A 12,363-nucleotide genomic window follows, 5' to 3' on the forward strand; every position below is an offset into this window, starting at 1 on the left:
GGCCCGGACATGGCGCAGATGATAACGCCGCAGACTCTGCTGGTACCGAGCCGCCCGGACAGCAGCACGCCACCGGCGCTCCTCCAGGTAGTCTACGTCGTCGCGCCTTTGATGCTCCTGCTCACCCTCAGAGTATGCATGCACTCGAGGGGAGCCCAGAGTGAGCTCGGAGGGGAGGACTGCTTCGGCGCCGTAGACGTGGAAGAAAGGAGTCTCCCCGGTAGCGCGGCTTGGCGTAGTCCGATTGGCCCATAGCACGGCTGGCAGCTCGTCCACCCATCCCTTCCCGTGCTTAGCGAGCACGTTATAGGTCCGGGTTTTGAGGCCCTTTAGTATCTTCGCGTTGGCGCGCTCGACCTGCCCGTTACTCCGGGGATGAGCGACGGAAGCGAAGCAGAGCTTGATGCCGAGATCTTCGCAATAGTCCCCGAACAAGGCACTTGTGAACTGGGTGCCGTTGTCGGTGATGATCCGATTAGGGACACCAAAGCGGCTAGTGATGCCGCGGATAAACTGGAGCGCCGTGTTTTTGGTCACCTTGATGACTGGGACCGCCTCCGGCCACTTAGTGAATTTGTCGATAGCGACATATAGGTATGCATAGCCCCCGACTGCTCGGGGGAATGGACCCAGAATGTCCAAACCCCAGACCGCGAAAGGCCATGACAGGGGAATGGTATGGAGAGCCTGAGCTGGCTGGTGAATCTGCTTTGCATGGAACTGGCATGCCCTGCAGCGCCGAACCAGCTCGGAAGCATCCTGGAGAGCTGTAGGCCAGTAGAAACCTTGCCGGGAGGCTTTCCCGACCAGCGTGCGGAACGATGAATGGCCACCGCACTCGCCCTCGTGGACCTCAGCGAGAAGATCACCGCCTTCTGCCCGAGAGATGCATTTCAGGAGGATACCTCCTGCGCTACGTCGGTAGAGATCCCCATCCACAATGGCATAGCGTTTGGACTGCCGAGCAACCCTTTCGGCAGACGCCTCATCCTCGGGTAGGAACTTTTCTTTCAAGTACCCTCGGATGTCAGACATCCACGAGGCATCTTGAGAACATTCGGCGAGCACAGCGCACTCGTCGGACGGCGGCGCCCTGACGGGGCTTCCCACTGAGGGCACCGCCGGGGTCTCCTGAATTGAGTTCGAGGTTTCCCCTTCATCCTGTTCGGCAGGCAGGATGGAAGGCCGTGCGAGTCTTTCTTCAAAGACTCCGGCAGGGACGCGCGCACGTGATGAGGCCAGGCGAGAGAGCTCGTCGGCCGGAGCATTGTCGCGGCGAGAGATATGCCGCAACTCGAGGCCGTCGAAGCGTCGCTCGAGCTTTCTGACTGCAGCCACGTACGCCGCCATTTGAGGATCCGTGCACTGGTACTCCTTGGACACCTGGTTGACGACCAGTTGGGAGTCCCCTTTGACCAGGAGGCGACGAATCCCGAGCCCCACCGCAGCTCGGAGGCCGGCGATGAGACCTTCATACTCCGCCATGTTGTTGGATGCGCGGAATTGCAACTGTACGACGTACCGGAGCTCTTCACCCGTTGGGGAGGTGAGAACCACTCCGGCCCCTGCGCCTTTCAGCGAGAGGGAGCCGTCGAAGTGCATGACCCAGTACCCGGGCGCGTTGTGCCCGGGATAGGCAGAAACCTCTTCTGGGATGACGCAAGGGACGGGCGTCCACTCCGCCAAGAAGTCGGAGAGTGCCTGGCTTTTAATTGCCTGGCGACTGACGAAGTGTAGGTCGAACTCCGCCAGCTCTACTGCCCATTTGACAACGCGCCCGGTGCCTTCCCGGTTCCGGAGAATGGGTCCCAGTGGATAAGTGGTAACCACCGAGACTTTGTGCGCCTGAAAGTAGTGGCGCAGCTTCCGGGAGGCGATGAGCACGGCATAGAGCAGCTTCTGAGCTTGGGGATACCTTGTCTTGGCCTCCCGGAGGACCTCGCTGACGAAGTACACCGGTCGCTGTACCCGGCGGGCCCGGATGGTGGCCCCACCCGGGGGGCTGCCACAGCCCCCAGGGTCGGCGGTATGGTCGGGGTTGGCCGAGCATTCGAGCTCGATTCCTTGGCTGGGAAGAGCAGTGTGCTCGGGCTCGACCCCTCGCTCCGGGGGAGCCACGAGGACAGGTGAGTGGTCGGGGGCCTCTGGGAGCTGGGACCCAGCACCCGGCCCCGAACACTCGTCTCGCTCCACCACCAATACTACGCTCACAACCTGAGGAGTGGCTGAAACGTAAAGCAGCAGGGGCTCACCTTGAGGAGGAGCCACCAACACGGGTGGCGAAGTAAGGTACTTCTTTAAGTCGCGGAAGGCCTGCTCGGCCTCCGGCGTCCAGTTAAAATGACCGGATTTTTTCAGAAGCTTGAAGAGGGGGAGCCCTCGTTCCCCGAGCTTGGAGATGAAGCGCCCGAGGGCGGCCATGCAGCCGGCGAGGCGCTGGACTTCCTTGAGTCGAACCGGGGGTCGCATCTGCTCGATGGCCCGGATCTTCTCCGGATTGACCTCGATTCCTCGGCCAGAGACCAAGAAACCAAGGAGCTTGCCCGCCGGGACTCCGAAGACACATTTCTCCGGGTTGAGCTTGAGGCGGGTAGAGCGGAGACTGTTGAAAGTCTCGGCAAGGTCCTCAAGCAGGGTGGCGCGGTCTCGGGTTTTGACCACGAGATCGTCGATGTAGGCCTCGACGTTGCGGCCAACCTGCGAGTTAAGAGTGATACGAATGGCGCGCTGGAAGGATGATCCAGCGTTGCGCAGGCCGAAAGGCATTGATATGTAGCAATAAGTCCCCACCGGGGTAGTAAAAGCAGTTTTTTCCTCGTCCCCTACGGCCATGCGAATCTGGTGATACCCAGAGTTTGCATCTAGGAAGCACAAAAGATCACATCCCGCAGTTGAATCTACGATTTGATCAATGCGAGGTAAGGGGAAGGGATCTTTAGGACAAGCCTTGTTAAGGTCGGTGTAGTCCACGCACATGCGAAGCTTGCCGTTGGCCTTCGGGACGATGACCGGATTTGCTAGCCAGTCGGGGTGGAGGACTTCTCGGATGAATCCGGCGTCGAGGAGCTTGCGGACCTGCTCGCGGATAAACTCCTGGCGCTCTGGCGCCTGCCGCCGGACCTTCTGCTTCACCGGGCGGGCGTCCGGACGCACAACCAAGTGATGCTCGATCACCTCCCTAGGGATCCCGGGCATGTCGGACGGTTGCCAGGCAAACACGTCCACGTTAGCCCGGAGGAAGGCGACGAGCGCGCTTTCCTATTTGCTGCCCAGGTCGCTGCCGATTCGGACAACCTGGGTAGCGCCTTCGCCCACCTGGACCTCCTTCGTTGGAACAGAGGTGTCGGCGGCGAGTCGGGGTCTGGATGAAGAGGGTCCCGGGCCCCCTGAAGAGCCATCAACCTCGGCCTGTGCTGAGACCAGAGCCATGTATGATTGTTCGGCGCAGGAGACGGCGCCGCGGGAGTCGGCGACCACGGAGATAGAGCCTGCGGGGCCGGGCATCTTAACCGTAAGGTATGCATAATGCACGGCCATCATGAACTTGGCAAGCGCCGGACGCCCGAGGATGGCGTTGTAGGGGAGAGGGAGCTCCGCAACATCGAAGAGGACGCACTCCGTGCGGAAGTTGTCCCGGCTCCCAAATGTGACAGGCAACTCAACCTGCCCGAGGGGTAGGGAGTGCCCGGGAGTTACTCCACAGAAAGGGAGTGACGGCTTTAGGCGTCGGGAAGATACTTGCAGCTTCTCAAAAGCCTCCTTGGAAAGGAGGTTGAGGCCGGCACCACCGTCGATCAGCACTCTGCCGACCTTAACATTGCAGATAGTGGGAGACACAACCAGAGGTAGCCGTCCCACGGCTGCGGTGCTGACGGGGTGATCTGCCATGCTGAACGTGATCGGAGCATCCGACCACCTCAGGGGTCTTATGGCCTCCTCGCTCGGGGTTGCCGAACACACTTCGCGCCGCATGACCTTGATGCCACGGCGCGAGCAGGGTGTGTAAGCGCCCCCGTCGATGAAGGCAACCGCATGTTCGGGCTCCTGGAAGCCGAGCTCGGTGTTGTTGGGGACGACCTCGGCATTGCCTCCTCCGTGGGACTCATCGCGCTCCCTCTGGCGCTGCTCCACGAGTCCTTTGACCGTACGACACTCCGTGAGGTCGTGCCATCTGGTCAGGTGTATGGGACACCATTTACCTGGCTCGGGCCCCGCGGGAGCGGGGACCCTCGCTGGAATAGGAGCTCGGCCAGGGGCAGGGGCTCTTGCTGGAGCTGACGCCCTAGCCGGTGCCGGGGCCCTCGCGGGCACAGAGGCCCGAGGAGGAGCCCGAGCAGGGGCCCTGACGGGGCGCCGATCGGCACCCGGCTGACGCTCTTGCCGGCGATCGGGCTCTTGCGGCTCCCTGTGAGCGGGGACTTGGGCTGGCTCAACGGGAGCGGCCTCGCGCTTCCTTCTCTTTTTCTTTTCCCGCTTATCAGAGCGGGAAGAACTTGGCTGGTCGGAAACGGGGCGAGGAGCATGCCATGCCCTGGCCTCCGCAGCCTTGGCGCACTTATCGGCCAGTGCGAAAAGCTCCGCAGGGGTCTCGATCTCGTGCGTACCTAGCTTCTCGAGCATCCGCTCATCACGGACGCCCTGCCGAAAAGCAACAATAACAGCATGGGGGGCCACTCGCGGAATAGTGTTGCGAACCTGGCTGAAACGCTGTATAAATCGCCGTAGCGTCTCCCCTTCCTGCTGTTGGACGGCGTGGAGGTCGCACTCCAGACCGGGACGTGCGAACGTGCCCTGAAAGTTGGCCACGAATTGGTGGCACAGGTCATCCCAGGAGCTGATAGATCCTGGGGGTAAGTTCATAAGCCAAGAGCGGGCGGAACCCCTCAAGGCAACATGAAAATAGTTTACCATCACCTTTTCGCTGCCTCCGGCCGCTTGGACGGCCGTCGTGTAGATCTGGAGGAACTCGACGGGGTCGATGGACCCGTCGTACTTCTCCGGCAGCTCGGGGCGGAACTTGGAAGGCCACCTCACCCGGCGGAGCTCGGTGGTGAAGGCACGGCAACCGGTGCCGTACCCCGCAGCACGAGCGGGAGTTCTTGGTGGCGAGAAGCGGCGAGCCGGGGATCCCCGGTGGTCATGGGCCGGGAGAGAGGAAGCCTGGTCCTCTGCCCCAACCCCCTGCCGGGTCTCCCGCTGACGTTCGAGAGTGACTCGAGCATCTTCGTGGCCCCTCCGCTCGTCAAGGTGCAAACGAAGGTCCCGGGCTCCGGACATGGCCAGGGGGACGGCACTCCGCCTGGAGACCCCTCGGCCCGTGCGGGTGTTGCCCGCTGAGGAGCCGGCTCTGGCGGCACCGTGCTGAGAAGTGGTGCGAGGACTCCCGGCCTGCACCTGGCGACGAGCAGTGCCGACCAAAGCGACGACGTCTTGCATCCACCGGCCTTCCGGAGTGTTTGGCGTGGCCTGAATGGGCGGGTGTCTGAGGAGAGCTTGTGCTGCAAGCAACGCGCTCCCTGGGCTGGCCTCACTGAAAGCGAGCCTGCACCGAGGCGGCACCCGACGTGGTCCAGAGGCAGACCTGGCGGCCGGGGTCCCGACCACCTGCTGGGGGTCGGAAAGTACGTTGGCAGCGGCGGCGGCGCTGATGGGCCCAGCGCCTTGATCCCCTTGGGCGGGAAAAGCCGCACGCGTGGATGGCGGCTGCCGCGGGTACGCAGCAGCGACGGGGCTTTCTTCGCGGGGCAGCGTTCCGTTACTGGAAGTGGAGCCGGAACGCTGGAAACGGTGCCCACCTACCATCTTTTCCTGTGGAGAAAAAAGTGAAACAAACAATCCAGGGATATTCCCCCCTACCTGGCGCGCCCGCTGTCGGAGAGTGAACTCCTGTCGCAGGGATCCCGAGAGACCCCTTTTTAGAGATTCGGCCGGGGGGATGATCCTGGAAAAGCTTGTTTGGGAAATAAGCGGGAACGGAAATAAATGTGATGGCTGGCGGGAGACGATCACCCTAATGCAAGAAAAAGTGGGTACGCCGGGTTTTAGACAGGTTCGGGCCGCACGGAGGCGTAACACCCTACTCCTGTATGAACACTATATTTATCCTTGAAGAGAATTCTTCAAGGAGGTATCTGGTTCTAAGGGGAGAGCTGTTTACAAAGAGCTTGAGGCTCTTATGTTGTAGCTTAACTCGAGCTGGTTCGAGTGTCTGTCGATCTATCTTTGGCCTGGTTCGTCGGAGATTGTTGGTCGTCTGGTGGTCGAAGGCTTTTTCTTTTTCTCTTTTAGTGTTCTCCATCCTTTCCTTTTATAGGCGCGCCGACCTCAACATATCCTGAATGGGAAAGAGGGGACACGAATGCCAAGGTGCCACGGAGAAAGGCGTAATCATTTCATTTTGGCGAAGTGACAGGGGCGGTGGAGAAATGCGGCGCGCATTCGACCACCAGCCGCTGCGGAAGCCTCGGGGCGCCCTAAAAGGGGCCCACCGGTCAGCCTCAGAGGTGCCCAGTGCGCCCACCCTGTCTTGTTCTTCTGCCAGGGCAGGGTGGCAGGCGGAGTGCTTCGATTCTGGCAACGTTATCCCGAGGCACCTGGATAAAAACGGGACGGGACCCGTGCATTTAATGGACCCACGGCCCCCTACTAGTGCATGGCAGGGTCTGACACTGGGGCGTGGGCAGCTGAGAATGTCAGGATGTCAGGATGTCAGACCGCGCGTGCCTATTAAATGCGGCATTGGGCCTTTGACTGGATGATACCCTGACGACGGGACCCTTCGGGTCGTTGAATGATCTTGCGCGAACCTTCGGGGCACCGAGTCCTCGGGGGCTGCCACGTGCAGCCCCGAGCACTCTCTCCCGAGCACTTCAGTGGGACCTTCGGGGCACCGAGTCCTCGGGGGCTGCCACGTGCAGCCCCGAGCACTCTCTCCCGAGCACTTCGGTGGGACCTTCGGGGCACCGAGTCCTCGGGGGCTGCCACGTGCAGCCCCGAGCACTCTCTCCTGAGCACTTCGGTGGGACCTTCGGGGCACCGAGTCCTCGGGGGCTGCCACGTGCAGCCCCGAGCACTCTCTCCCGAGCACTTCGGTGGGACCTTCGGGGCACCGAGTCCTCGGGGGCTGCCACGTGCAGCCCCGAGCACTCTCTCCCGAGCACTTCGGTGGGACCTTCGGGGCACCGAGTCCTCGGGGGCTGCCACGTGCAGCCCCGAGCACTCTCTCCCGAGCACTTCGGTGGGACCTTCGGGGCACCGAGTCCTCGGGGGCTGCCACGTGCAGCCCCGAGCACTCTCTCCCGAGCACTTCGGTGGGACCTTCGGGGCACCGAGTCCTCGGGGGCTGCCACGTGCAGCCCCGAGCACTCTCTCCCGAGCACTTCGGTGGGACCTTCGGGGCACCGAGTCCTCGGGGGCTGCCACGTGCAGCCCCGAGCACTCTCTCCCGAGCACTTTGGTCTTAGTATTTGGACCCTGCAGATCATCGGGGAACTAGGGTGCTCGGGAACCAGAGGCGGCGGCCCCGAGCACCTTCTCCCGGGACTTAGCTTTTTCTTACCTCGCAGGGTGGTGACATGTGGTGGATAGCCGGCCTGGCCTCGGGACTTAGGGACCCCTGGTTCTGAATACACCGACAAGAACCATAACCACAACCAAACTCATAATGATAACCCAACTAATCATGTGAGGATCCAAGTCTCTTATAACCATGAACACGGCTGTTATAACAGTTTTACACTCTGCAGAGGTTGTCCAGCTTTCCCCACGAGTCAGTGAATTCCATGTTGCTGTGTTTCGCAAACACTTAACACACGCCAGTGGTGTGCCACCAAGAATCACTGTATGACACTTTCCACTAACCAGAGACTAAACCAGTATGTGTCTACCCACTAGGTTTCACCGTCAGTCTTTACGTGAGTTCAACTCCTACCCAGAAGCCCCCTTTTGCGCTGACACAACACACACTGGATAGACTCTAATCAGTATGTCACGCCCTACCCATATCAGCCTCGTGGTTGGTACGTTACTTCTTGGTTGTCGCTCCACGAACCGGTCCTTACTTAGGTTACTTGAGCAAACACTAAACCAACATCATAACCATGATAACCATCAAAACCACTTTGCTCAAGGCCTAAGGTTCCATGTTGCTAGACCATTAACACATTAACGACCATTGTTTTATATGTTCATTAGTCAAGATTATGACACTTCTCAACATCCCAAAAGCATGGCTAAGAAATCTACCCAACAAGAATACCTAACTATAAACCATCTAGGTTCCAAGGAATGATAAGGAAAAATCTAGGGAAAACCCTAACATAGGTGACTACCCATCATATTGACACTACATGCAATTTTGTAAAACAAAACATTTAAAAATATAGGTTCAATATGATCAAGGATACTTGCCTTTTACCCAACACTGCTCAGTGTTGTCGAAATCTTGGTCTTGAAGTCTCTCGAACTGCTTCAGAACGTTATCGACTAATCGCGGGAACTACCTACAAATAACACAAAGCAAAACACTAAGAACAAGATACCAAACTTCATTAAAACACTTTAAAACACTATGGTTGGATAGGTAAGATTTTAGAAATATTTAGACGCAAGAATCGCCTAAATCGGAGTTAAGATGAAAAGAGAATAGCTTTCAGGAGATAGATTAGGCTGAAAAGGAAAAACTAGTTTACTTGAGTTATCTTCCTATAGGAAAAGAGTTTATTGCACAATCACTGTGTCAGGCTTGACAACATCATTGCGCAGGATTCAAGAAGTATAGGGCAGACCGAACTTCGCTGACTAGGCTAAGGAGAATGATGGGATGCTGACTTGGCATGCTATGCGAGTACCATCTTGGATTAAAGAAGGGATACACTGAGATCTAGTATCGACCATTTATGATGGATCAAAAAGACCGAAGGTTGCACTTCTAGGTTAAGGATACTACTGGTGACTCTATGTAGCGCTGGTGGTTCGGGTTTCATCGGAGATGACGATCGGGCACATGGCCATCAACATCGATATCGGCTTCAGTGGTGTTTCAGTGAAATAAGGGAAGCATGGCATAGAACATGAAAAGACTAATTCAACGGTATGGTTGATGTTGGATGGGATCATTTGAGGTAGTGGCAAAACAGCGATGACTGCTTCTAGGTTTGGTGGTGATCACAAACAGATTTAGGAATGAAGACGCTAGCGTTCACAGAGATTGGCTATGAAATTTGAGAAACTGTTTGAATAGAGATGTTCATATATCCCAGGAACACAATGCTATGGTATAGTTTTGGGTAGATCATCCACTGAGAGGAAGAACGATCAGTAGAGATGAGACGGGTGATGGCTGCGACATGCTGTGGTTGGCAATGGCGTCCTGGTCGTGTCGCTGCACAAACGGGGATAGGCTCCTAGGGTCACGTACAAGACTCCATGGGACACGCCGTGACATGGTTGGTGCATCCATACGACTTTCGGATTGACGGGGAATGTGAATGCAAATCCGATGCACGCGCAGAACGCGTTCAGAAACCGGACAGCGGGTATATCGACCTTCATTACGGTGGTTTGGTGAGGGTGTGGGAAACATCATGGGACATGTGCTGGTGAAAGGGTATGGCAAACGGCACACTGGTTGGCCGGGAACGTCAATTCACAGCGACGACCGTGGCGGCGTAGATTGAACTTTGGCCGGGGCTAGGGCTTGGCTAGGGACTTAGTATGATGCTAAAACAGTAGTAAAGGAGGATAAGAAGGGGTTCTCACCTTTTTTTGATGGTCGAGGAAGGAGGACTCGCGTAGAAGATGACGTAGCGCATCACGGGAGACGGCGGCGGTGGCTACGGCGAACGGCGGCGCTCCGGCGATGCACGGACATGGCAGCAGCGGCTTCTAGGGCTTGGGGGCGTGGAATAGAGGTAGGGGAGGGCGTGCAACTCATATTTATAGGGCTAGGGGCGGCTGGTTGAGGTGGACTCCAAACCGAACATGAATCGGATTCGAGTTCGAGTTGGTTACAATTTCCTTTTTCGTAGCTCTCTATTCTGAGGATGATATCTTCCTCGTCCGGACTCTAAATTAGACGTTTCTTGATTCTAAATTGTAGTACTCGAAAATATCTACAACTTTGGTAGTCATTAAAACTTCTAAAAATGCCATCTTGATTTCCAAAAATACGTCACAAGATAAACTATTTGAACTCAGACTTATGTGCGTAGCACTGATTTTGGGGGCCATAACTCCTTGCTCCGTTATCTAAAAGAGGACTTACATAGGTTCAAATCGAAGCCCTTGATGAGACCTACAACTTTGGTATTGTCAAGATTTGCATTTGAGGCCGTTTCAAACTCTGAAATATCATGAGAAGATGAAGCTGTCCAGGACTCCGCAAAAATTTGCAGATTTCGTGGATCCTTTGTTGGGCCATCTAGAAGACTTGGCTAAGGGGTTAGACTTGAGAAAAATTGAGCTCAAAGACACTTTAGGTATATCTAGGGTTTAGAAAAGAAACTTTTACAGAAATTTTTTAATAGGTTTTGAATTTGAATTGAGCTTGGAGTGAATTTAAGAGGAACGAATAATGAGGTTGAACAGGAATATGAGTAGATAAGGAATTTGAATTTGGATTTGGGTAGAATTTTAGAAAGAGGAGAGATTGACTTTAAACAATGATTTAGATAAGATTTGTATTGACCTAGAGAAGGATCAGATATGATCAAGGATTGAATAGATGATAAATTCAAAGATTTTGAATTCCAACCATTAAGATCCTTAACTTATTCACTACTGAGTTTCGTAAAAACCTTTTCAAAATCTTTTTTCATTCAAAACACCAAAGAGAAAGAAAAAGAAAAAAGAACTCTAATGCATTGACCTGACTCCTAGCAAAACTCAGCATGCAATGCACACAAAATAATAACCTATATTGATCCCTATTCTACTCGTGAAGCTATTCAATAATCTTGGAAAATTTTATAATTTTGAGAAATCTGAAAATCAGGGTGTTACAACACATGATAGTGGGGCTGGAGCCCAGCTGACTCGGTCAAAACGGCAATGAGGCCATGACTGCACAGCGACATAGTCGGCCGGCCTTGCCGGTGGCGAACAATGCCCAAAATGGCCCGGCCGAAGGCACCTAAAGCTTTCACGCATGCTAACGAATTCAATGGCATGGCTATTGGCCGATGAGCCCGATTGCAGCTCGATCGGTGACGAACACATATGAGCGGTGGTGGCTTGGTCACCATGGATGATCGCGCCGACAACGGGCCGATGGGAAAATTACGCACGTAGAAGGAAGAAGAGGGTATGGGGAAGCTAACCACAATTTCGGTTGGGCCGGAGAAGTGTTGGTGAGGTGGCTCGACGATGAGGGGCGGGGAAGGGCGTCGGAACCATGGAAGAAGGCAATGACGTGCTTGATCTGACAGGGAGATGACGAATTCGCGCTACAAGAAGGTCCCAGCATCCTCCTCCGTGCTCCACGGGGCTCGGGCTTGGCTGGTCTGCCCACAAGCATGGCTGATTTGGGTGGCGGTGTGCATGTGCGTGCTTGACAGGACGGAGTAGAGAGAGAAGTAAGGGAGAGAGCGAGAGAGATCGAGGGGGAGGGGATAAGGGCGGCCGAATGCCCTTGAAGCGCCTCGGTGTCATGACTCACTAGCCTGGCGTGTTGGCTGACCTCGCGGGTCAACAATTCCGGCAGCCGAGAGGTAGAGAGGGTGAGGGGATGACAGCAGGGTTCATGAATAGTAACTGGCAGAGTAAAATATTATCACACCTTTAGTGAACCAAAAATAGGTCTTCCTCACCTTCAAAAATTATGGGACATTTTTTTTTGAAACTACAATTCATGTGCAATCTATTTTAACTGGTTTGACCCAAAAATGGTGAGCCAAATTTGAACTAAAATTCTTCAAAAGTGTACTTTTTCTAACTTGCACATATTTTTAAGGCTTCAAAATAATTCCCAAAAAATTAGAAAAATTCATGAATATTCTTTATATGGCACAGAATAATTTCTAAAATTATTTTAAATCCCACGTGCATAGCAAATTTGTGAGTTCCTTCACAATACATCACTTAATATTAATTTTAATAATTTATGTTTAATTTAATTTGCATGCCAAAAATTGCTCAAAACAGTTAAATATATTGACGGATTTTAGGATGCCACACCCATGCTTAGAACTTTGCAAGAGCCATGGGAGACGAAGAAGAAATGTCCATGGCAATGAAATCCTGGGGCTATGTTGATTGGAATAGATGGAGAATGCCATCATGGTACTGGAGGTCAAGGTTGGGTAAATTTTCTTGACAAGGAGGTCAAGGATTGATCGAGTACTCTTTTTTTACTTTTATGCAAGT

Source organism: Phragmites australis, chromosome 3 (assembly GCF_958298935.1).
Source record: "Phragmites australis chromosome 3, lpPhrAust1.1, whole genome shotgun sequence".
NCBI lineage: Eukaryota > Viridiplantae > Streptophyta > Magnoliopsida > Poales > Poaceae > Phragmites > Phragmites australis.